Source organism: Dermacentor silvarum, chromosome 6, assembly GCF_013339745.2.
Source record: "Dermacentor silvarum isolate Dsil-2018 chromosome 6, BIME_Dsil_1.4, whole genome shotgun sequence".
Lineage (NCBI taxonomy): Eukaryota > Metazoa > Arthropoda > Arachnida > Ixodida > Ixodidae > Dermacentor > Dermacentor silvarum.
In genome coordinates this window covers 168,064,213-168,088,426 of record NC_051159.1, presented here as the reverse complement: position 1 = coordinate 168,088,426, position 24,214 = coordinate 168,064,213, and the positions used below count along the sequence as shown (strand labels likewise).

The 24,214-nt window shown below is 50.1% G+C and overlaps 1 protein-coding gene across 2 annotated transcripts in view; it reads right to left on the bottom strand.

Moving 5' to 3' along the window:
* The window catches only part of LOC119456364 (pleckstrin homology-like domain family B member 1), a 489,108-nt gene extending 465,420 nt beyond the window's left edge, over positions 1-23,688 (bottom strand). For both annotated transcript variants that reach the window (XM_037718081.2, XM_037718082.2), the window contains exon 1: positions 23,341-23,688. The gene's annotated coding sequence lies outside the window, so the exon portion shown is untranslated. The remainder of the gene's footprint in view (positions 1-23,340) is intronic.
* Between the last annotated feature and the right edge of the window lie 526 nt (positions 23,689-24,214).

The following is a 24,214-nucleotide window of genomic DNA, read 5'->3' as shown; positions in this document are numbered from 1 at the left end:
ATTCAGCGCAAATGTGTGATCGCCGTGCGCGAGCATTGGCGGCCACAGAATAACAGAGCTTCTCCAGCAAGTATACGAGGACCATATAAGCTGCATGCACAATCCATGATTTTTAGATCGAGGCAAAGAAGCGGACATCGATTCCTTTCCTGCGGCGCTTGCCGTCTCCTCCGTCACGAGTCCGAGCGCGGCCATTCGAGTAACGCATGGCCGGCAAGGCCTGTGGTAGAGTGTGCTAGATTGGGGGAGTGGGTCCAACGAGGGCTCTGCGCTGAGGCATTTTTTATTGAAAATCCAGCTGGCGCCACCATCGCTTTCTCCCGAATAAGCGGCCCCGCTTGCCGTCCAGACGCTTGTCGCGTCGGAGACCCTACCGCAGCTGCACGGATCTTTGACAGGCGCATACTCGGTGGCGGTAACACTGAGATTATTCCCCACCGATCTATTGTAAATAAAATGGAAAAGTTGTCGCAGTTTCACCTCAAAGGTGAAGCATCAATTGCGATAGCAAATTTGTAGAGAGCTATACGGAGTAATGATAGCAGCTTTATCAGCTGTATAAACTTGGACATGCAGCAGCACCGGCAACACGCAGAACTGTTGTCGACGCCGTCGGCGTTTTGCCCGCGTTCGCTCAAAATGCGTGCGGCGTTGGTGACTGTTGCCAGAGCCTCTGATATAAATAAGCACTTGGTGCCGCAGCTAAACGTCGCCTCCCTTCCCTCCCCCCCCCCCTCCCCCACGGCCTGTCGCGCGTCGGAAGAAGGCACGTTTGCTCTACATATATGGTGATTGTAGAGGAGGAAAGAGACGCCTACTTCTGCAGCCCTTAAGGGAGCACAGCGCAGAACGCGCGTTTGTTCTCCGCCGTGCGTTCACTCCCCGTGAAAGCGCGCGTCCCTCGCGCCCTTTCACTCGCACATACAGCGTTCGGCGCGCGGCGACGATTTCATCTACATTGACGTCATACGGAACCTCACGGCGACGGCGACGGCAGAAATCTGCTTTTGAGTGTCCATATAATTGCTATCGCAATAAAAAGAGCGGCGGAAAGAACGCAAACGACGGAACAACGACAGTGTGTCGAGCAGACGACAGCTACTCAGCCCGTGAGCTCGCCTCAGCCAATGAGCGCTGCGGAAACAGCCGGAGCCAGCGTTTATTGGCCGGAGATTCAGAATAAGGCGACGGCAGCGCCGCCACATTTTCCGCGTTTTTTGCTTCACTCTTGGCGCTTGCAAAGGCGTCCGCTGGACCCACTCCCCCATCCTAGTACACTACCTGTGGTGAGATCACAGCGCGCCGGCTGCCCTATAGGGACTTTAGGCTGCCCCCCTTGCCAGCGCCCTCAAGCCGGCCGCGCTCTTGGCGTTATCGACGCTCTCTTATCACCGAGGTGTGAATGCCCACCCACACAGCAGGCGCTTTTCGACAACGATTTACCCGCTGCTATACGAAGCAAAGGCGGCGACCGTATACGACAATCTTGTTTTACTTTTTTCTTTTCTTTTTTCTGTTCTGTGGCAAGGGGTGTTCCTTCGCAAAGTACACTTCCTAGTCGGGCGCCTCCTCGTATACGTTCTGCCAAGAGGCTTCTCGTATATCGCGCCACCGGGAAAGAGCAACGCAGAAGGAGGTTCGTCATTTCCTGTAGAGGGGCGCGTATTCGTATCAATTTTCATGAGCACGAAGACGCGCTCGCGGATTTCGCACAGCGTCGGGGCAACTGCGCCACAGAGAACGGCAGCACGCGGCCAACTCAAATCGTCATGCGGAACCGTTGGCGCGACTCTACTGTTTTTTTTTTTTTTTTTTTTCTGCTCACGCTTTAGATGCGTGAACAACGCGATCAAAAGAAACAATGGAGCTTCCTGCATGCGGCCAGCGGCTACAGTTCACGAGGAATGAGGATTCGGCAGCAAACTTTGCCGATTCATTGCACCATGCAGTTCTTTTTCCCGCTTGGTGTTTTAATAATAGTATTAGTATATGATTTTAGTGGGGGAAAGTGAAGATATAAGTGCAGTGCCGTAAATGTACGTGGTTCTCTCTAGGTGGACACCTCAACAGCACTGCACGCGGGCGGGAGGATGGGGAGTGACGAGTTGAGAGAGAGAGCCGAGGGGTGAGGCAGGAAGAAAGCGGCTGGCCGGCAAAAGCTTGAATTCCTTTTAAAGCCTCCTGATTCGACGGCAGTCCCCAGACATGCTTTCTCTCTTTTTTAATGCATTCGCATCATCTGTTTGCAGTGCGGGAAGCCTGTCACGTGGTAAAGGTAGAGGTAGAGTGGGGTTGGGAGAGCTTATAGAAGAGCGCGTATTTGTACAACCTACTTGTACGTCCATGCAGGACAAAGGCCTCTCCCAGGGATCTCCAATTATACCCCTGTCATGCGCAAGCTGATTCTGACTTGTGCCTGCAAATTTCCTAATTTCATCACCCCACCTAATTTTATGATGTCCTCGACTGCGCTTCCCTTCCCTTGGTACCCCTTCTCTGAACATCAAAGAGGTGCCATGTAATTATAACGCATTTCTCGGGCATTTACCGCTAAATCGCCAGTAAACTTGTTTTCTCCCACTCGTTCACAGCAGGCACAACACGCAGAATGTGCTGCTGTCCTCTTGGTCGCACTGGAATGATCTCCTTGCTCGGGCGAGAGTGCGAGCGTTCCAGTGATAAGAAGCGAAATACATCCGTCAGATTAAAGGCTTGCCGCAGAGTTGGCCAACCCATACTTCCGCTGGAATCGAACGCAAGAGCTACGTACTGTCTCCACTAAGATGAACGACATTGTAAACACCACAGCTGCACTTGGTTGACTGTTTGCTGACGGTATCTTAACAGCACTTTTGAGCACTCTGAAATACGGCTCCAAGTTCGGCATGGTCGACATGGAGCGCCCCAATAAGCGCCTTCCTGCAGTTCGATCGGAGCGGCTGCTGAGAGCGCGCTCCATGGCGCTCCAACTTTTCAGCCCGAGTGTCTCCGAAATCCAACTAAGATGTGGCAGGTGACGCCGCGCGCTTACGTCACTCTAGCGCGCCGAGGACGACTCGCGTGCAAGCCAATTCAAAGAATGGTCACGCAGCCGCCGCCAGTATATATAGCAGGCTTGTTCTCAAGCCCGATGATTCGAGCTTGAAAGCCCGACTCTCTCTCCATGTCTCGCTTTATTGAAAACTCGACCGGAATTATCGAAACGCTGCTTCAAAACGTCCGCGGTCACAAGCACGGTCATAAATGCCAGTGCACGCCTATAGCTGCAGCGACGGCCCCGGGAGCGACAGGCATGCACGCACACTGAGAGCGCCTATAGCGTGCAGTCCATTAGCGGAAGACATGCCAAGCACACAAGACGAACAGAAGGCGTCCCTCGTGTTCGGAGAACGAACCAAGGATGAGCAGAGAAACGGAGCGAGGGAGAAGAAGCCGCGTCGTTATAGAGCAGGCCGCGCGCGTGACCGCTATATTGCGCACATTGCGCCGTCCGCCGGAGCGCGCATAATAAATGGCGTTCGTTCCGAGGTATATATACAACTCGTTCTGCCCTGTTCGCACCTCGTCTGCGATCAGTGCACGAAATGCAGTTCGTGTGCGGAGATTACCATCTCGCGGCTTCTTTTTCTGTCGTTCCGGTTCAATGGAACCGATGAGGGCCTCGCTGGTCCGGTGCCTGCAGTGAATAGCCCTGAACATGTGAATTGAAAACACTCGCTGGCGCCCGCACTGGCATCATGGGAGTTTACGTATACGGACGACCGCAGCGCTTCGCGATTATATTATACGAGACTCGATATTTCAAAAAGCGTACTTCGTTGTGCATGCATCAGCTATACATAATAAGCATGCCCAGGGCATGACCTGCATTCTTGAACATGGTCGCTGATCTTGCGTGCTACTTACCACCATTCTTAAGGTTTTCAAATTGAGGATCACTGGCGCGGCCCTGTCTATAGTTTTGCGACCCCGCCGTCAATGCATTGCCTGCATGCCCTCCGAGATGGTCTTTAACGTAATAAAATGGAAGGAAACTAAATGCTTCAAAGGGGAAGCCTCACGGCGGCAGACTCGTGTGGTGACCTGTGGTGACCTATAGGCTGCCCCCGCGCTCCCGACACATTTGAGGATCGAAAGGAAGCGCGCTGGACAGGAAACGGCGAAGCCTCGTGCTTCCCATCGTGAGCGGCGGGAAGTGGCGGGAGGAGAGCTCGCCTGTAACAAGCTTTGCGTTCTCTCTACTCTGCATGGCGCTATTGAGGTGAACTCACACAAAAGATACAGTCGTCATACGTCACTAAAACGAATGTAATCTAATAACAACGTAATCTAGAATCAATCTACATATGCTTCCGCGGTCTTCACTTCATTGGCGGCTGCGCATGCGAATGTGAAGCCGCTGGAGCGGCTCCGAATGCAGCGTTGCCGTTTCCTTGAGGCGCGCTGTACAGAGGCCACAAGAAGCGAGAGCGCTCAGCGGAATTACCGAATATAAACGCTAACTCACGCGTCAAGCAGCAGCAACTTGCGTATATAGTCAGCATTGACCGCTTATATACCCGATTAAGTGTTTCCGGTCTCCGTCGTACCAAAGAGGCTGCGGACGTCGACTTCAAGGCCGGGTTTTGCTGGATACGCCATGCCTCAGCTGACATCCGTGGAAATGAGTGCCATATTTTGCTGTCACCCAGGATTCCAGAAAATTCAGAGAGAATACCGGCGCTAAACGCGATCCGTCGGAAAACATTGGCACAATTGAAGCGACAAATAAACAAAGGCACAAAAAAAAGAAAACGGCGAGTCGAGGGAGTGAAAATAAGGCAGAGGGATCACCGACCAACGCGAAAACAAAACAAAAAAAAAAAAAAAAAAGTCCACTCGAGAGGCCGCTTCAACGAGCGCCGGCCAAAGAGCGCGAATGAGGAAGCCCTCGGTCGGCGCAAAGTGATGCAAGGACGGCGTCGGCGAGCTGCGGGCCGGCGGCGAAAGGGCTGCGGCCCGCGTACAGGCATTGCACCACGCAGCGCGGAGGGGGGATCCTGCAGCGGAAGGCGCCACGTCGTCACGTTCGCGCAAGGCCGCCGCTCCCGCATCTTTCCGCCGGCGAGGGACGACAGACGGGACCCGCTAGGACCCGCTGCCGCCAAGCGCCCTCTCACTCACTCATATAAGCGCGTGCAGACACACACGCGCGCTTTTTCATGGCGATGAACCACCGCGCAACGCAGGGTTTGGCTGCCGGCAATAACTGAGAAGAGGTATCCGATAGATCAGAATTATACGAGCAGCAACGCAGGCGTAGGAGTTCGAACAATTTTCTAACGATCGTTCGTTAAAAAGATTGGCAAATCAGTTCTGCGGAATCCCGCAAGGTGGAGGACGTATCATCGCGGACCAGGACGAGCTTTTCTTCAAGTGCGAAGCTTTTTTTTTTTTCTTTTTTTCTTTTTTTAATGAGAAACCCACATGGATTTCCTTTGTAGCTTCGTGCTGCATTTGGGCGGATGATAATTTTTTTTTTTTTTTTTCCCTTTCAGTTAAGAATATTACACATTGCGCGACTGTTGCTATGACACACGACTACTAAATTGAATTCTGAGGTCTTACGTGCCAAAATCGCGATTTGATTACGAGGCTAATAGGGGAGTCCGGATTAATTTTGACCATCAGGGGATCTTTAACGTGCCCCCAATGCAGAGGATGCATGGACGTTTTTTGCATTTCGCCCCCATCGATATGCAGCCGCCGCGGCCGGGATTTGATCCTGCGACCTTGGGCTTAGCAGCGTAACACGATAACCGCTAAGCCACTTCAGCGGGTACCGACACGACTGCTATACGATAATATTTAAGTGGCAATAGGGATGTCGCGATTCCAGAAAGGAAACCACCGAGAGTCTCGCAACATAACTGTACATAACATATACACACACCGGACAAAGTGAGCAAGGAAAAAGCATTAATCTAACCTGCCGCGAAATGCTCTTCGGAATTCTGTTGCCGTGTCATTCTACCACGAGGCGTGCGCTGTTCATTAATCTCCCAGGGGAGCGAGGCGGGAAGGAGGAAACGATTTCATGCTATAGAACCACAAACAGGACATACAGTATACACAACGAACACGTACAAGCGCATCCCCACGCGTTCAGCGCTTGTACTGCTCTCTCGAATGCCTAATTATATAGTAGACTGACCTTGTCACAGCATAATAGAACAACCAATGGCGCCACCATTAAGAACAGCGCCAGGCTATGGCACGCGCAAATCATCTGAATGCCGCAGTCGGGACGACCGTATCTGACGGCAAGATTATTTGTCTTATTAGTGAACACAGCAGTGGGGAGTTCGTTTGTTCACCGTTGTATTGCGCACATAATATCATACATATGCGTATAATATAGTGAATAGAATAGAATATGCGCTGCTTTAGTATATTCCATTATCCGTTTACAGCTGCAGTGCCTCGTAACGAACCCGGAAAAGACGCTCTCAAGTCGCCGGCCTCCGTTCCCATATCCGCCGCTATATCGGAGAGTAGAGAGCATAAAGAGCGAACTGTGTGTCTTCGCATAAACGAGTTCAGCTGGGGACCCCGCGAGCAGTTTAATATATAAAGTGGTGCTCAGTACCACCCACGCATGCGCGATCGACGATAACCAAGAGAACGTTTTATAACAGCACGCCGTCCGAGCCTGCGCGATGCATTGCGGCGCCGACGCAATTAAGCGATGTTTCCCAGCAGGAACGACTCGGAAGGGCAATATTTGCAGCCCGCGGACGGAAACGAAGACTGACGACGAAAACCTAATAGGATTCCCCCTTCACCAGCACAAACGGGACAGTTCGTTTTTTAAGTTTTATTTACAGTACTGCACTCCCCTCTGCTCGAGGCTAAAGCGCTCATTATTCCTTTCCTCCGTATACCCTTTCTCAACTCTCTAGAACTACAGACGTTGTGCTCCACTTGACGGCAACTGCCAGCGGGCTCTCTTATTTTTTCTCAGATTTGATCGTTTTACGTTTGCAATAAATAACTATAATCAATCAATCAATCAATCAATCAATTATTTATTTATCGTGCCCAGGAACAACGGTGAGGTCTAGGTGCTGGCGCACGTATACATAGAAAAAGAAATACAGCAGGGGAATATCAGTAAAAGAAAGCAATGAATAAAAAATAACAATCTTGAAAAGAAAAGTGTACATACATGTAACTGTAGGCGCAAAATGCCTACATAATAAAAAGAAGGAGAAGGGAAGTTGAACAATATGTGAAATTAAGACACAACAACGGAAAGCTCAGAGCAGAACAAAGACAGTTGTGAAAAATATCAAGGTCGCGAAAGTGGGCGTTATAAAGACTCTGTATTCTGTGGACGGTTGAGTGTTGGTGGTGACAGGCAGCAACATGGAAAGGTCTGTGTTCTCTGATGATCTTGCGCGGAATACGAAACTTGATACAACTGAGGAGTTCGGGGCACATGAGGATACCGTGAAGGAGCTTGAAACGGAAAAGCAGGTCAGTGCGATTACGTCAGCAGCGAAGTAAGGGCAATGGCAATAATCCAACATTGCTAGAGCAGGGCCCAGAGTCTGTGTTAGCAAAGCGGTGATGATATATGCTAAGAAACTTTTCCTGGACCCGATCTATAATGTCACTGTTGGATTTAGAAATGCCGTTCCAGACGACCGATGCAACCGACCGAATAACACTAATAATAATAATGATGATGACGATGACCCATATTACGCTTCAGACAAGAAAATAAATAAATTGCCAGCACTCCCCACCATGCTACGTTATTGCGTGTAACAGAGCGAGAGAGAGAGAGAGAAAAAAAAAAAAAGAGCGGCCAAATGCACGACACTGTCCGCAATCTATAATTTGCGCGAAACAAAATATATTTAAAGACAAAACGCTACATTATATCCCCTTAAAATACCGTTTACACCGACTGCGCTAGGAAAGACAGCGACGTATGACACATCACGTAATTCTACGCCTAGCATACATATATTTTTTATTTTTTCCTCGGCACAACCCCTATATAGCAGAAATACTTTGTGCCATCATGTTTGCTACAGAAGCCCACCGTCGGGCTCTTGATGCTCTCGGTACAAAGTCTCGTTACACGCGTTCTCGGAAGCACCAAACCTCCAAAGAACAAAACATCATTCCTTCTGACGTTGTACCTTTAGCTGACAATCATAACTGCGCAACCCTATTTAGAATACTGCTGTGCAGCAGGATTCATCCTCGTTCTAACGAAGTCGTCGGTCCAAAGAGGCGAAAACAACGAAGAAATGACACACTACACGACCTTCGTTAAACAGAAGGCGTAACTGCATCTGCCCCGTCGGAGGTTGCGTCCCGTCGCACCAACGGCATCACACGCAGAGAGCAGGTGGAGACGAGGACGCCGCAAGGGAGACGGCGAGGAGGGTGGAGAGAGAGAGACCTCGTTACTGCGAAGTTACGGCTAATAAGAGTGCGCGTGCACGAAGACGTGGCTCACGCCGCCGAACACTGTAACCAGTGCAGCCTGCATGCAGTCAGACGAAGCAGCTGGCGCGCCGCGTGCACCTGCGCACAAAACATTCGACGCGGCCACGCTCCGTGGACTTGACCTGCGCAACCCCGCCTATATGCAACACTGCCCGAGAGAGAGAGAGAGAGAGTTCAGGCACAGCTGCAAGTTCGAGTGCCAAAGGTATGCACAGTCCCCGTAAAGCCCGGTATTGGCTTTTCAACGGTATCTGCAACATCCACGAGTGAATCAAAATGAATGAACGGATGATGTATTATAGAGGACGAATGAACAATCAATTTACAAAGCCTTCTCCAAGTTTGCCTTCTATAGGGTGAGAGTTCCGCACCGTGAGAGAGAAGGAGGATGCGGACAGAGAGCTTGTAGCGCTAGAAAGAGACGGCAGCGCAGAGGACGTACAGTTTGGTTCACTGTTAATTAAAGGCAATATTTAATTAGTATTCAGAACAAAACAACTTGAAGGTACCATCAACTGAACAGGAAAAGGTGGCTTGATTTTATGAGTTTGGCTACGCAAACCACCAACCCCGCAAAAGAAAAAAAAAGAATACTAATCAAGAAACCTTTGCATGGTCTGGACTAATGTAATAATATGAAACAAAAATTACTGCTGAGGCCTTGCTCTCAAAGCTGACATGTTGTCAGTCTCGAGATGTGTTATCTTTAACAGTGGACCGTATGATACACTTAAAAGAACGACTGATTGATCGACTTTGCTTAACATCTTGAAGCAACACAGCAGCTATACACGAGACACACCGTGGAATCGAAAACGCGACCTCGTGCTCAGCAGCGAGGCACCATAGCAACTGAGCTTGAAACTGTCCTCTGTTTGAGAGCGCGATGAGGACGGGACGTCAGCGAAAGGGACTGGAAAAACAAAGCGCTCTGGACGACTGCGAGCCGCTCATCGTCTCGGAGATCTCAAGATCGAGAAGCAATGATCGACGGCAGACGACACGAGCCACCTCGCCGATCCCGTGCGCGCTGCAGCTGAAGCATTGACGGTATTTAAATCAGCGACGAGAGTTCAAAAGTGCCGGCTGCGCAGCGGGGCGCGTGGATCGTTGTGTGTACGGCCGGCACGCGCGCTCCCTTCGCCGGCGGGCGCTCCAGACAAGGGCACCGGTCGGCGCGGCCTCGCCAAGGACGTCGCGATGGCGGCAGCGGCGCTCCCTGTACAACGCGCACGCGACGCATTCCGGCGAGAGAAGGGGGCAACGTGGGTGTCAGACATGCGCTACAAGGCGCGCATTTTCCGTACCCCGTCCACGGCACCAACAGAGGTAAAGAAACACTTGTCCCGCGGTCCAGAGGGGCGCGTGTTAGGTGGGAGAGATAAAGAGAGAGAGACATGACAGTAGTTTCATGGACATGACGGTGGATGCTCCAGACCCCTGCCATCCCGATCCACGAAAAGCTCGTGCACTTCCGACACCAAAAGAAATCATCTATAGCGGCGCCGCCATATATGTGCAGACCTTTGTGTTTTTATCCAGCGGCCGTGCCCGTACGCCGACACCGATGGCCTGGCCAATTACCAGGCAGGCCCGCGCGAAGGACCGTGCCCCTGCCTCACAAAGAGCGCCGCGGGGAAGAGATGGCGGGGACGGGTGTCATCACTCTGCCCACAGGGGTGGCGATAGTTCTCAGAAAAAAATCGCGGCAAACGGGGCCAGCATCGAGGCATCACGCCTCTGGCAGTGCTCGCTGGCAGAAGAAAACAGCGCCATACCTTCGACCTTCGCAATGAGTCTGCAGCAATAGCAGGACGCGTGCAGATAACGGGCAAATGGCACGCAGCACTTATTGTGCGGAGACGGGTGGAGGAGTGGGCGCAGACTGAAGCGTCTCGTTGCCAGCTAAAAGCTCATGTCGGCGCCACGTTTGTTTATGTTTGTCAGCTGCGGCTGTACGGGAAATACCGCTACTAAGAAAAAGAAAAACACTATTTCCAAAATCACAGCTCGCGTAGGAACACTATAGGAATTTTGATCGAGAAAAAGCGCGTGAAGATCAGCGGTATGCAATAGCGAAGCATAGACAGCCTACGGATTGTACGATGTTTACTGCGTAGGACGCCGCAGTCACGGTGTAAGATATCTCTCGTCTATCTTACTCCATGTCTCACTTCATAATACTCTTTGAGGCAACGGTTCGAGCGCGAGCGCTTGCCTATTGGAGTGATGTGGCGTGTATGAACGTGATAAACATGTACTGGTACTGTTGTTTAATGACGTCGCGTCAGAAATAAAAAGAAAAGAAAAGAAACGAGGGGCAACGACATCACAGCGCAGTGACAATATGCCGATACGGTACGTTGAAAGAATTCAAGCGAATTCTGGGGCGCTAAGCAATGCAGGGGGCGTCTCTGTTTATTAGATGTGTCGAAGGTGATCAAAGAGATTCCATTACAGCTGAGCGGCGAATCATTAAAATATAATGTCTATTGGTGTTTTGTGGCTAAAGCGCCCTTAGGCGTTGATGCACCCACGCTGACGCCTGGTGGCACGTCTCCTCCATCACGACTACCAACGTCGATGACCATGAGCAACCGTCGTGCATATGGAAGCTGCACTACGCTGCACACGCTAGCACAACGCGAAAGACGAAGCACGTAACTGACACACTAATACAACGCGCAAGACAAAGCACGTAACTGAATCGTCACCGAGTCAAATCAGCGCGTACAGCGCGTCGTAATTGCAGCCTCCGCGATCAACTTCAGAAACATTTTCAGAGCTAATTGCGGAGGCCACGCTCCGCTGTGCTGAGTACGGTGAACGCCACCTAGCGCGTTTCTAACGCGTTTGTGCTAGCGTGTTACGGCGTTGGTAGTGCTTCTTGATGCCAGCGTCCCTTCGAATGCTGGCATCGAGGCGTCGTAGTGCTGAGACCACCGAAGCGTTCACTGTCGGTGCGTGTTAGTGTCATAATGCAGTACTTCTCTTTTCTGCTCGTAGGCGGCGGCACCGCCCCGAGCAAGAGCGCGGGTACACGGAGGAGTGTTAGATATATAAGGCGCGTCTGTGTAGCTCTCTGCAAATGCGTTTGTGGCGCAATGGGTTAAACGCTCGGCGATCTATCGTCGCGGACCGAGAGGTCGTGGGTTCGATTTCCAAATTTTGCATGTTTGTGGAACTTTTTCTTCTGGTTTCTTTCTTTGTATTATGTTCTATGACGTATTTCCGTGACGGAAATACGTCAGTGAAGTCTTGGTGGACCCCGGCATAAAACACTTTCGTGTTAAAAAAAAAAAAAAACGAGGATTGCACAGCACCCCTAGAAAGGACACAAGACAGGGCACGCAGACACCGCAGCGCACTTTGCTCGAATACCCATTTCCCGGTACATGGGACGACACGATAATCGTGAACGCCTGGAGGACGACTCCATCAGGCGCGCATGACGTCGACCAACTAAGTGGCAGGAAAACCGAGGCGCAAGGCAAGAGGTAAAGGAACGTTAATAAAAGAAAGAACGAGGCAAGCATGAAGCAATAAAGCGACGGGGACGGCGAATGACGACGACGATCCCGTCTCGGCCCAGCACCCCATTGGGCACTAATTGGCCGTCCCGGAGCCGCCGCCACCGCCGCGACAGCCGATCAAGTGTCCGCATCTGTCCCCTTCCGAGAAGTGATTGGTCTATTTGCAGCATCGCCACGGCTGCGAGGTGGCGCTGGGAGTGCGAGAGAGGCTGTTGGAACGAGTTGCTCGATGCACCGAGAGCGCATGTACTGTACAGCCCTGTCTGCTCGGGGGAAAATCGAAAGGCCGGAACTCGAGCTATATGCACGCATGTACTTGCGCCGCCAAAGAACCGCAGCGCGTATACAACTACGGCTGCATTCAGTAATAAGCGCTTACGAGCCCTACGAGCAATGCAAAAAGAGGACGCCAAGTAATCCTCCGCATATTAGGTATATCCCACCTTTGACGTTTAATGTTTTGCTTTAATTTACAACGTTTCCTGTTCCAGAAGGCAAAGAGCTCGCCCAGCGCCATGGCGGTATGAGACTCAATTCACAAGCGAGTCCTCACAAGAAGTTCCTTTTCGTCATCAGTAAATTCCATTTCAATGCATTTGCTATTGCTTTCCACCACCGAACTGAAGATATACGGCCTACAACACCTCCGATTTTACCTTATACGTATATTGTCCGGCTGCTTGAATATGAGTATGGATAATAACCCCGTAATCTCTAACGCGAGGTGAAGCCACGCAGGCTTCTGCGACGTGCATAGGACGAGAAGTCACACGTCGCACAGCATGCAGAGGAGTGCAGTGAGCTGCATTTGACCTCAAGTGACTGCCAGCTGACGGACCCTGCGATCGAAGCTGAAACTCGCCGTCTCATTGCTACACTTGAGAGGAATGTGAAGTTCTACTAATAAATTACGCTTCCATAAACAAAAGCAAAGCGGCCGCTCTTACAAATGTGGCTTGTTAAACCGAAATAGACACAGAAACAAAACTCGAATGATGACACCTCCCTGAAATTCCTGCACAAGCTGGCCATGACGTCATGTGTTTTGACATCATCTAGTCGGTGCTAATTCACTGTTTATCAGTGTAAAGGACTACATTACATGCTAAAGGAACCGAAGCGAAACCTAAGAAGTTTCGATAACTTTTCCTGTTTCATAATTGCCCAATTTCGATATATATTACTTTGAAACCCGTGACGTCACATTGACGTATCGTGGCTGAGGCATAGCGCGAAATTCGAAATGAAGTAAGGCCCTCATTTCCGCCGCCACTAATCAACCCTTTTCCGCCATGTGAATATAGATATCGTTTTGGAAGAATGCCGGTCTAAACTGTCCATCTCCGCGGTGTCCTTTTGTTGCACACGTCGAGTGGCTCGGGCATTGGGCTAACAGGTTCACAAAGAAGTGGAAAGAAAAGATGCAAACGACCAATAGTTTGTCTCGCGGTTATGCAAAGCGCGATCGCAGCATCAAACTATATAGCCGGTTACAGGCAGCCGCGGACCCATTTCGGTTTCGCTATGTTCGCGACGCGGTGGCGGGCGCACACTTCCCTCATACGCGGTGCCACCGAGAGGTGCACCCTCCGCAGTTGCCCTTGAAGGAGGGATTCCGAGCCCATTAGCGAGGCGCACAAAGAAAGCCTCATAAACGGCACCCAGTACGAGACACGCGAGCGGGACGCGCCGTAGCGCTGCTCGGTTGTTTGGTGCGTGCACAGCACGCGCAGTGGGGGAGAGAGGAGCGTCTCCACTGACGTCGCCGTCGTTACATGGGCCGTCAGGTGAGCGCTGCGCCATACATGTGTGTATACGAACGACGCAGGAATGTGCGACGGCGGCTCAGGAAGCCAGCATCCAGGTAGAGGCAGTGGAACGAGACGGAGAGAGGAACGAAGAAAAAAAAAAAAAAAAAACGCGGAGGGGAAGCGGCGATAACTGGAGACTAGCGAGGAAAATACGAGCGGCGCGTGCTTTGAAAGCAGCGGCCGCGCCGCGACAAGGTAAAATATTAAGTGACGGAAAGACAAAACCGCGAAGGAAAGAAAAAAAGAACGCCAACGAAGGAAAGCCAAAGAAAGTGCGCTGCAGCTACATTCCTGGCTTTTCTTTTCCGGCGAGCGCCGCTGAGGAGTCGCGGCGGCAGCGAGGCAGGTCGGTCGTCCGCGCGGACTGGAGTGGCGATGCGTGCCCGAACCGGCAGCAGAAATCTCCCAATTTGCATAGGCACTGCGTTCCGAGCACGAGCGTCCCGGGCTGCGCGTCCGGTGAGCACACGAACGGAAATGTCGAGTGGGAACGCCATGGAAGAGCCGACACATGGGCTTCCGCAGCGAATGTTGAACTGCGCCGTATAGGGCGACAAAACGGGACGCGAAATAAACGTGACAGTATACTATATATACAGGTAAGAAACAGCATGGATTGCTTCTTGACACCACGCTCGCTAGAAAACCATCAACGTGTGACGGTTGGATGATGTTAAGCGTTCTGACGCAACCAACACAGGGGCTATACGCAAGTACGTGAGGCCCCGTAGTGAAGGGCTCCGGGTTAATTTTGACCACCTGGGGCCCTTTGCACCGTCCATCCAAGGCTCGGTACGCACTGCAACCGAATATGTTCTACCTATAGGGATTGAAGCGGGCAACGTATATATATACGCGTTTCAGAACTTTGGCAGTTATCACGCAGTATGTAACTAGCGGACGCACCGACCGACTATAGTCCCCCCACGCCAAAAGCACGTCTGAGCCGCTTGATATGTCTGTGAGGGGCGTGAAACATTTCCTGCCATATCAGCCACGTTTACAACATGCCGCAGAAAGCTCGACAAAGCAACCAGACCACAAAACACCCGGTCAGTGGCTTTTTTTAAGCAGCGCTCATGCCCACGTCATTAAAATTTCCTCATAACTACACAATTATACTGTCAAATTACCTTGTCCCTAACCACAATATAACACGGCCGGTGTCAGAGAACCCAGTATTATGCCCTTTCCTTCCTCAACCGGTATACAGACAACCGAGTTTAGTTTTCTGACCGTCGATATACCGTCATCTGCACGGTATATGTGCAGATGACGGATGAGCCCCGGAGAAATATACCTCCGCAGTCTTTTGGCAAGCGAGCTGTTGTTTGACCTCCAGTGTCTTTTATTTACTGCTCGTGTTATAGTGCAAGTACAGGCGATTTCGCAAGATTTTTGTCGAGAGTATCTTTGCTGTCCCACATTTCTATCACCCCTAGCCGCGAAGGACAAAGTATAAAGATTGCCTGTGTCCACCGCACGGCTCCCGAACAGCTATTGAAGATACGGCATGGACAGTCAAGTCCTTTGACTCCCGGCTACTCCAGCAGACGCCTACCTGCCATGCGCGCGAAGCGCACTCCTGCAAGATTATATCAGGGTCCTTCAATATACAGCATTGAACGGCCCCGATTATATCCGCGAACGTTTCCCCTGTGTTCTCTGTATTCTGATTCTGATTGTCACTTCCGCGGAGACAATCCCCGAGGAGCGCCGTTTGATTGGTTGATGCACCGGAAGTGAAGGGCTCATTCATATAAGATTTTTCAACACGAACTAGCCGAATTAGTTACGTTACTAAAAGAAATGCAAGCACACCTACGACGCGCTATCTTCCCATTAATTGCTTGCAAACAAACAAAACGTTTTATAACCTTTAGCTAAACGCAACTCCAGAGAACCCGATCACTGTTGCTGCGTTCCGTTGCATGAGTTCACACAGAAATTGCGGAGCTATGGCGTCCGATACCAAATGCCGTTTAATTGATCTGTACCGTTGTCGCCCGGCAGTCGGTAATTCTGCACCCCTCATTGCAAAAGCCGTATCTTCTTCTGGCTCAAACAGGCCGCGAGCTTGCTGAATCGTCTCCACGGAGATGCGAATCTGTATACGGACCCTGTCTTCAAACAGCCTATCCGGGGTGCTATTCTGTAGTTTCCGTGGCAACTTGTCGCCGCTTCGTCGTGGAGAAGTGAATGCGAATGGGACATCACCGCTTAAACTGCACACGCTCACGAAAACATTCGTTGTAGCCACTCTGAAGCAAACAGAAAATACAAGATGTGCGGATGAACAAGAACTTCTAAACTTGCATTTCCGAAGTGTTTTCTGCCACTGTGCTGTTTGTTCATGGCTCTTCCACATCAAAATCTATTTTGCTCTGTCTGATGTCCTTGGGAGGAATGGAACAACACGATGGAGGGAGGAGTGGGACGCCTACCCCACCCCTCTATTCCCTAACTGCGCTACGTGCTTTTTTTTTTTTATTTATTGCAGATATTTGCTTGCATATTGCTATTTACTAACTCCTCCGTGTACCCGCGCTCTTGCTCGGGGCGGTGCCGCCGCCTACGAGCACACACTAAATACATAGCGAGAAAACAAGCATGTTTGCAATACATACAGTAGAGCATGAATAGTCTCAGGACGTCGCGAGTAACGAAAGTCCGATGCGGGCGGGAGAGGCATGACGACAGCATGTGGCCTCTGAGATCAGAAGATTTCTGTTGAAGGTCTTGCACTGCTTGTCTGGCAGAGCCATATTCCTGAGTCATACTAGGAACTACTCAATCGGTGCAGAGACATGCATTGCAGTAACCGGAACTAGTGCCTCCTGATTGGCTGTCGTCCAACGTTCCGATGTACAGGCAGATCGACTGTCCACGAAGTTCTTCGCTCGGACGCCGGTTATTCGCTCCATGTATTCCGGCCTTAACGCGCACCGACAGTGAACGCTTCGGTGGTCTCAGCACTACGACGCCTGATGCCAGCTCGATTTTTTTATTTATTGCAGGTTTACTCTCCATAACCTGCTACTTAATCTTGCCTATTTACAACTGTCCCCTAAATCTATTTTAAAACACAATTACGAGATGTAAGCATGCATACTACAGTATAAACGAACTGGTCCAGGAATCGCGGTAACGAAAGTCGTGGCAGAGGAACACAGGCCATATGTAAGGCGTCCCATTCCTCCAACGTGATGTATCCCACTCCCTCCAATAGAAATTGGGTGAAGTACGTGACACATTCTGGTTATTATTTCATTTCTACGAAGCCTCCAGCACGTCCTCGAAGAAAGGACTTTTCTGCTACTGTAGCTAGACCGTGTATCATAAACGTATAGCAGTTCAACTTGTACCAATGCGACCGACGCAGTAAGCAAAAGATTCGAAAAGAAAACTGTCCCGTTCCTCCCGCCTCTCCCCTATATAGATGACGTGCCCAATACTTATCTTGCTCTCTGAATTTCTCTCTTGTGTCAATATCTGCAGTGACAAAGACAGCGTCGACCCGAGAACAAGGCCGGCATGCAGCAGTGCCTTTTATTGTTTCCGAGTAGCCCTGAGGCACAATCCCATATTGCAGAATACCATCGCTTCACGACCTGAGCCCGCAACACGCGATAACACAAGTCGGCGACGTAGCCGGCGATACGTGAGCGCGAGTCTCCGTCGCCCCTGTTATCTCGCAACGCTTCTCCGAAGGGCGACGGCCGGCGCCCCGCTCAACAGAAACGCTTCCCAACATCCTGGCTGACCAGAGAAACGCGTTATCCAGATCTACAGCACCACAGGCTCAGCCAGGCTTCAGGATCTGTTATCAGGCCTGCCCTGTCTTATGACCTGTCATTATCCGCCGAATTAGCAACGAAAACCTTTTATTTTCTCTCTCAGGAGTAGCACGGCTAGGCGTATTTCTCCAACTCTCGAAATTCATTCGCAAGAATCTAGATATTTAAAGTAAATCAATCAGCGTTCCATCCCACGTAAATTTTCAGCAGGCGCGTGAGCTCTACCGTCAGAAAGTTAGTGCCGTAATACAAAAACCATCACTGCGACAAGTGAGCGCACCATGTCATACAGACACACGTTCAGTAACAGCGCTTAAAGAAAATTTCTACTACCCATGTAGGCTACACCTGAGGCTACATCGAAAGGCACGGCGATGCTGAAAGGTAGTCAATGCAGTTTTCATCGCGGTACTGGGGCTTCCTGAGGCACCGTCAGACGTGACATGCAAACAGCCAGCACGTCCACGGGGAGTGACGAGGGGGGAAGACTTGCTCCCACAGGGAGAGTCTTCTTTTTCTAAAAAGCACCCACTCTGTGTCACGTCGCAAAGCATCGCCACAGGTCGGTCGTTAGCATCCGGATCGAGGCAGCCTGTCCGAACAGTTGCAGCTGTTTGCTAACTACGACGACATATATCCAGAGTGGATACCGAAGTGCCGACTCATCGGCTGCGCGATGACTCCACGAAGTGTAAAGCGTTCCGGGTAAACAAGCCCTACCTGCTGTTAGGAGTTCCAATGTCACCATAATGGGGAGGCCTCGCGTGCCGGGACCAATCATTTAGAGGCATCCCGAACTTACCTCATAGAAAGCGGAACGCGGTTCGCAAATGAAGCGAGGGTACACATAAAGGAATACACCGGGTGGCACACTACATCGGAGGCGAGGCCATTACTGATTTCTCGTAGAAAGAAAATAAAAGCGTGTACAGGGACACTCAAACGAAATAAATGTTTTTTTTTTTTTTAATTAAACTGATGATTCACTGGCAAAGGAAGAAACAATCCATCCCTTCCTTCTATCTTGTCGCCGCTTTATAGCGGCGAGAAAAAGAATATTGGAAATACATCTTCGAAGACTTGGCCTGGACTTACAGAACCTGTTATTCTTTCGCTGGGGCCTCCACTTCGGGATTCAGCCACAGGGACGTTTGCACCCGCTGTCCGGAAATTCCTTATTGAATGCAACCGAATACCTAGCTAAATTATATCTTTTCTTTTTTGTGTACTTTTGAATTAATTATTATTCATTCGATCTGACTACTGATTTTATTCTAACAGATAATTTTACGTTCTACAGCGCTAAATCCATAGATATTCGGAAAATGTATTCTTCATTATAAATTGTAATGATCCATCCATTTCTTGGCCAATCCCCCATAAAGGGTAGGAGCCACATACTTGACAGGAAAAAACAACAAAGCCTCTAACGGTATACAACCAGACCGACTACGATGATTGCACAACGACGACGACACGATGACAAATACGCAGGCATCACGTGGTGCATTACACTCGAGATTCAACGAACATCGGAAATCCCACTGCGACAGCTTGAGCTGTCCTTGAACAGATTCTGCCCCGCTGTCTTTCGGGGCTTCCTTGCTAAACCACTCTCACAGGAATATATGGATCGCCGTGAAAAAAAAAATATATATATATTTATGCCGGCCCATTCTTTTCAATAAAGTTTATTTTCTTCTTAGAATTGCACCGATTTCATTGCTGATCTTGCAGGTCATTCGTTTATTAGTTCTTTTTTTTTTGACATATTTTTATTAATTCAAGCTGACTGATCGAGCAAGAGATATCGACTCTGCTTGATTTCATTTACTCATATATAATACAACTTTTTTTATGAATCCCTCAATTTCTTACAAAGGCAGCCAGACTCCTGGCCAGTCCGCCAAAGTGGGCAAGTGCCACAGTCTTTAAGGGCATCATCAGTATAATCACCATCAAGTGATAATGTGCGGCAGCAAACTTTCCTTCTCTGGATAGTTCTTGCGCTATGGAAACGGCTACAAACATGACCGTGACACTTGCGACTGACCCGACGAAATCTGGATGAAGTCTGCCCTCCAAAGCTACAACTAACTTGAGGCTGTTTGTGCAGCATGACAACTCAACTCGTCCCGTGCCGAAACAACGGCTGAAAAGGTACGCGTAAATGTTAATTCCTAATGACATCTGGATATCACAGAAAACAATGATATCGTAGTGGAACAGCAAGTGCTTCTTTTATTATATTTTCTACTGTGCAGCTATAGATGAGCGGCGCACTGACATGATCTGCATCTTTTAGCGTTTGCTGACAGCGACTGCACGCGTTGTCACACTTGTGACGTTTAATACGTCACTATGGCAAACCGACGAGCGCAGAGCGCACGGTCGCCTATTCAGAAACGATGCACCGGCTCCCCAGCGACTCCACTGACAAAAGAAGAGTGGTGCGAAAAGAACGATTGAACACACATTGCGAAACACACGCGCAGCAGCTGTTCTTGTTGAACCGTCGGCGGCGAGGCGTATATTACAAGCCCGCACACGAGAACCAGAGGCGGTGACAGAACAGAGGTGTATTCATGGCTTCAGTGACGGAAGGAACTGATGTAGCCATTATTTTCAATTTCGTGCGCTGCACTTGCAAAGCAAAGGGTGGTCATGAAAAGGAACGAGGAAAGATTGGACACGGATCTAGCGAGGAAAGATGGGTTGCCTCTTTAACCCAGCAAACCAAGCATAGTGCGGCACACTCCGGCTCGCACCATTAAGCGCGACATTGACCACAGCTGGGTACGATACTAGTGGAGGTCATCGCACTTCCTGGGATTGTATTTTATACGGAGCGTGCCCCTCGAATGCTGCGTCGAGCGTCCGCTCGGTGAAACGCCCACGCACCGCCGACTGCTCGATGTGCAACATCGAGTCGCGCGCCGGTCGACCAGTTATGCAAACAGCGACCGCGGCGAAGCCCAGCTGTGACGAAGGCGTGAAGATCCTGTTACGTCTATCGAAGCTCGCACGAAGCGCTGCAGTAAAGGATGTGGGGCTTCCCTCCTTTTAGGCGAATGGGACATGTCTTCCGCGAAGCGCCGCGCGGAGCAAGGGTGAATGACTAAGGAATCGTAGCGTGCGCTCTCAATCAAGCAATGATGGTCCTTTTCATCGTCCTCTAAATCTGAATTAGTAAACGCGCCACGCAACTGTCGGTACCAAATCGCTGTTTAAACGGCGGGCAAACTTGGATCAGTCTTTCGACCGCACGAAATGGTCACAAGACGTGCGGGAACATCTAAGAAGACACCAGCGTCGGCCCCACTCACGCCACGAAAACGAAGCCTTTGTGATCAAATACATTCAGTAGCCAGGGCTTATCTGCTCACGTCGTAATCGTCTGTGAGGCGCATAGCTCCTCAAACACGCCTCCTCGTCGCATTTCGTTCAGGCCGACGTTAGGCGCCAGGTGTACGCGCATTTCTGTCACTGGTCGATCGAAATAAACGACCCGGAGAGCAAGCGACCATAGGAGACTATGGAGACATCGAAATCTTCTGTAAGCCTCAGGCACAGTAGACAGCACGGATCACAGTGTTGGCAGGGGATTAACGGCAGGTACAGCTGATCGTTACCCAGGTGAAGGGGAATGAAAAGTTGAGGAGGAACAGGGGACTTACACATTTCGTTCCAGAAAGTTGTTCAGCTGGTATCTAACATTACTGGGAAAAAAAAAAGAGAGAGAGAGAGATTCTTTACAGCGCATTTACAGCGAACTCATTAATTTTTTTTTTTTTTTTTTTTTTTTTTTTTTTTTTTTTTTTTTTTTTTTTTTTTTTACTCAAGTGGAAGAGAGCGGCAGACGGAGCAAGTAGGGGCACGAACATCTTTACAACTGCTTTACGTAACCGCGGTTTTGATGGATTTGATAACTTACATCACTTCAACGAGACATTTAAAACGGCAATCTGCGTGCAATTTGACTTTTCACCCCCAACTTGTTTGTTTGTTAGCCTCAAACTCCAAGAGTGACTCATACTCACCACTCTTTCCGACACGGCCTTCACTCTGCCAAGCAAAAAAAAGTCACGTGCTTTGATATTTTCCTATTTCATTTCTTTATGCGTCGATGAAGCTGCGAGTGTACAGCTAACCGCTGCCGGTGTAATGGACAACGTCCGTCCTTTTGTGTGGGACTAACTAAAGTACCCTTGGTGCGAACCATCTAGGTCCGAACACGCCGTCTACGTAAACTGGTAACTCTAATTACGAGCCCGGCTACAGTGAGGCGATCCATGCGTAGTGCGCTGTGACGGGGTCGGATTAAACAGAGGAACCACGTAAGCACTGCAGTGTCTCAAATACACAAACTTTGACGTGACATATCGTGCGATCAGTTTTGTACTTTTACATCGCAAGCAAAAACAAAAGTGAAAAAAAAAAAAAGAAAGAAAGAAAGTAGATCAGGCGGCAGAGGCAGCCACAGAACGACGCGAAGCGGCTTCGAGATTTCCAGACGGCACCAATTCAAAACACTCTCGGACCGATAAGAATAGCAGTTAGGAAGAATCCTTCCTACAAAGCAAGATAAGAATAATACGAGTTCGACGGAACAGCGCTCAGTATGACAGGCATGACAGCGAGCCGTTCGCCAGGGAAGAGAGATTATTCGCCGTCATCAATCAGCCGACAAGTCCGGCCCGCAAAGGGCTCAGTAATCTTGTGCAACCAGATTACTCGCACCGAGGTCAGCAACAACTCAACATGTCCGGATGTATAAATGCGTGCCACAAACACGCACACGGCTTGATAAGGGTTCTAATTTGCAACCGGCCATGCACCAAACGCTGCACAGGCGATCGGAGCGCCTTGAACTTCGCTGAGAACAGCTGTGGCGAGCAGCTGGCGTCCGCAGTGGGTCGCGGACTGGCACGTAGTACACACGAAGAATCAGCGAAGCGCGGTGCGATATCGCACCGCATGCACAGAGTTTTCCCAGCAGGGTTTGGTAAACCCGACCATAATTTTTGAAGACGACAAATACAAAAGATATAAACCACAGAGACTAACGACAGTGTTGCGGCAAGCAAATGTACGAATTTCTGCACTTGCACCCCGAGGAGATAAAAATCTGACAGAACACGCAGCACGCCTGCTTGAACAAGCCGCCAAATGAGCAGTAATCACGACTTATAAACAACGACCGATTAGTTATTAAGCTGTAATTACAGGCGCGTCTAGCCATGACGTCATGATTCGGACCGAGGTTGAAATCCCCATGAGCTGTTCGGCAACGGTCTCCCCCTCCGCCAAACCAGAGCCATCGAAATGCCTCTTGACACGCAGAATGAGCGAAACCTGCAAAGGCGCGCCTCGGAAGCAGCTTATGTCACGGGGTTGCTATCGCTTTCAAGCCGGGTCGGCGCTTTTGAGCGATCGCATGGACGCGCCGTTCCGCACGATATAGCGCAGCACCGCTCTGCCGGCAAAGCTTGCTCGGAGGGCTATTAACCGTTATTTTGTCTGCGCCAGCCGGCAGACATGAACTATTCCTTTCAGTATCTACGATTCGGCACCGCATCATGTTCGATAAAACATAAACGAGCCGCGGGAAACTCACATGGTGCGGCGCCAAGCGTTTCTGGCGCCTCAGTCACTGCGTACACCGCACTAACCGTACAAATGATTTCCACCCACCTTAATTGTGCATCCAGGCGTTGATATGAGCTATTCCATAAAAGTTGGGCACCTAATACGACAGAAGTCGTAGATGCGACGGTAGAAAACGGCAGAACGCGAGGTCTTGCGGTGAGCACGGGCACGAGCGGTTCGGAGTATCCGGGCGCTTCGCTTCGGTGGTGCTGTTTCTGCCGCAACACAGACACGGAGGAAATAGGAACACACACGCACACTCATGCAATGCAGCACCAAACGCTCTAAAGGCAGACGCAGCCAAAAAGCACGACGAAAGCACACTGAAAAAATATCCTACGCGCGAGCGAGCCACACAAACAAGGAACACATGCGTCCGACCGACACTGGCCTCCTCCGTCCAGAAGCGAGTGAGCAAGGAGGCGAGGAGGGTTGAGGGGGAGAACTCTCGCAAGGTAACGTGGAATCTCGATGCGGTTCTCGCGCACCATGGCGGCGCGCGTCGTCTGCTAGAATGGCTGGAGCTCAAGAAATGCCTGTGACCGCAAAAAAAAAAAAAAAAGAAAGAAAGAAGGAAGGAAAGGTTAACGGGAATAAGTTGTTTGTTGCCGGTTCACAGTTGTTCGTTATACGACGCATTCTTGAAAACAACCAGTTGATTGTTATGTGAGCAGTTATGGCAAATATGGGAAGTGTTCAGGAAGAGAGGAGGTATGTGCTCGATCTGACTGCGTTGGCCTCGCGGCTCTTGGCTCCTAGCCGATAGGAAGCGCAAGGCGCCAAATGCGAAATTGAAGAGAGCAATTCTTTTATATACTTGCGCTCTTTTGTGAAGCTGTGCGAATGTTTCGATGTACAATAATGTAGGTGTACTGTCGCTTATTTTAGCCGGTGCTCACGAATACTTAAGGTTTTGTCC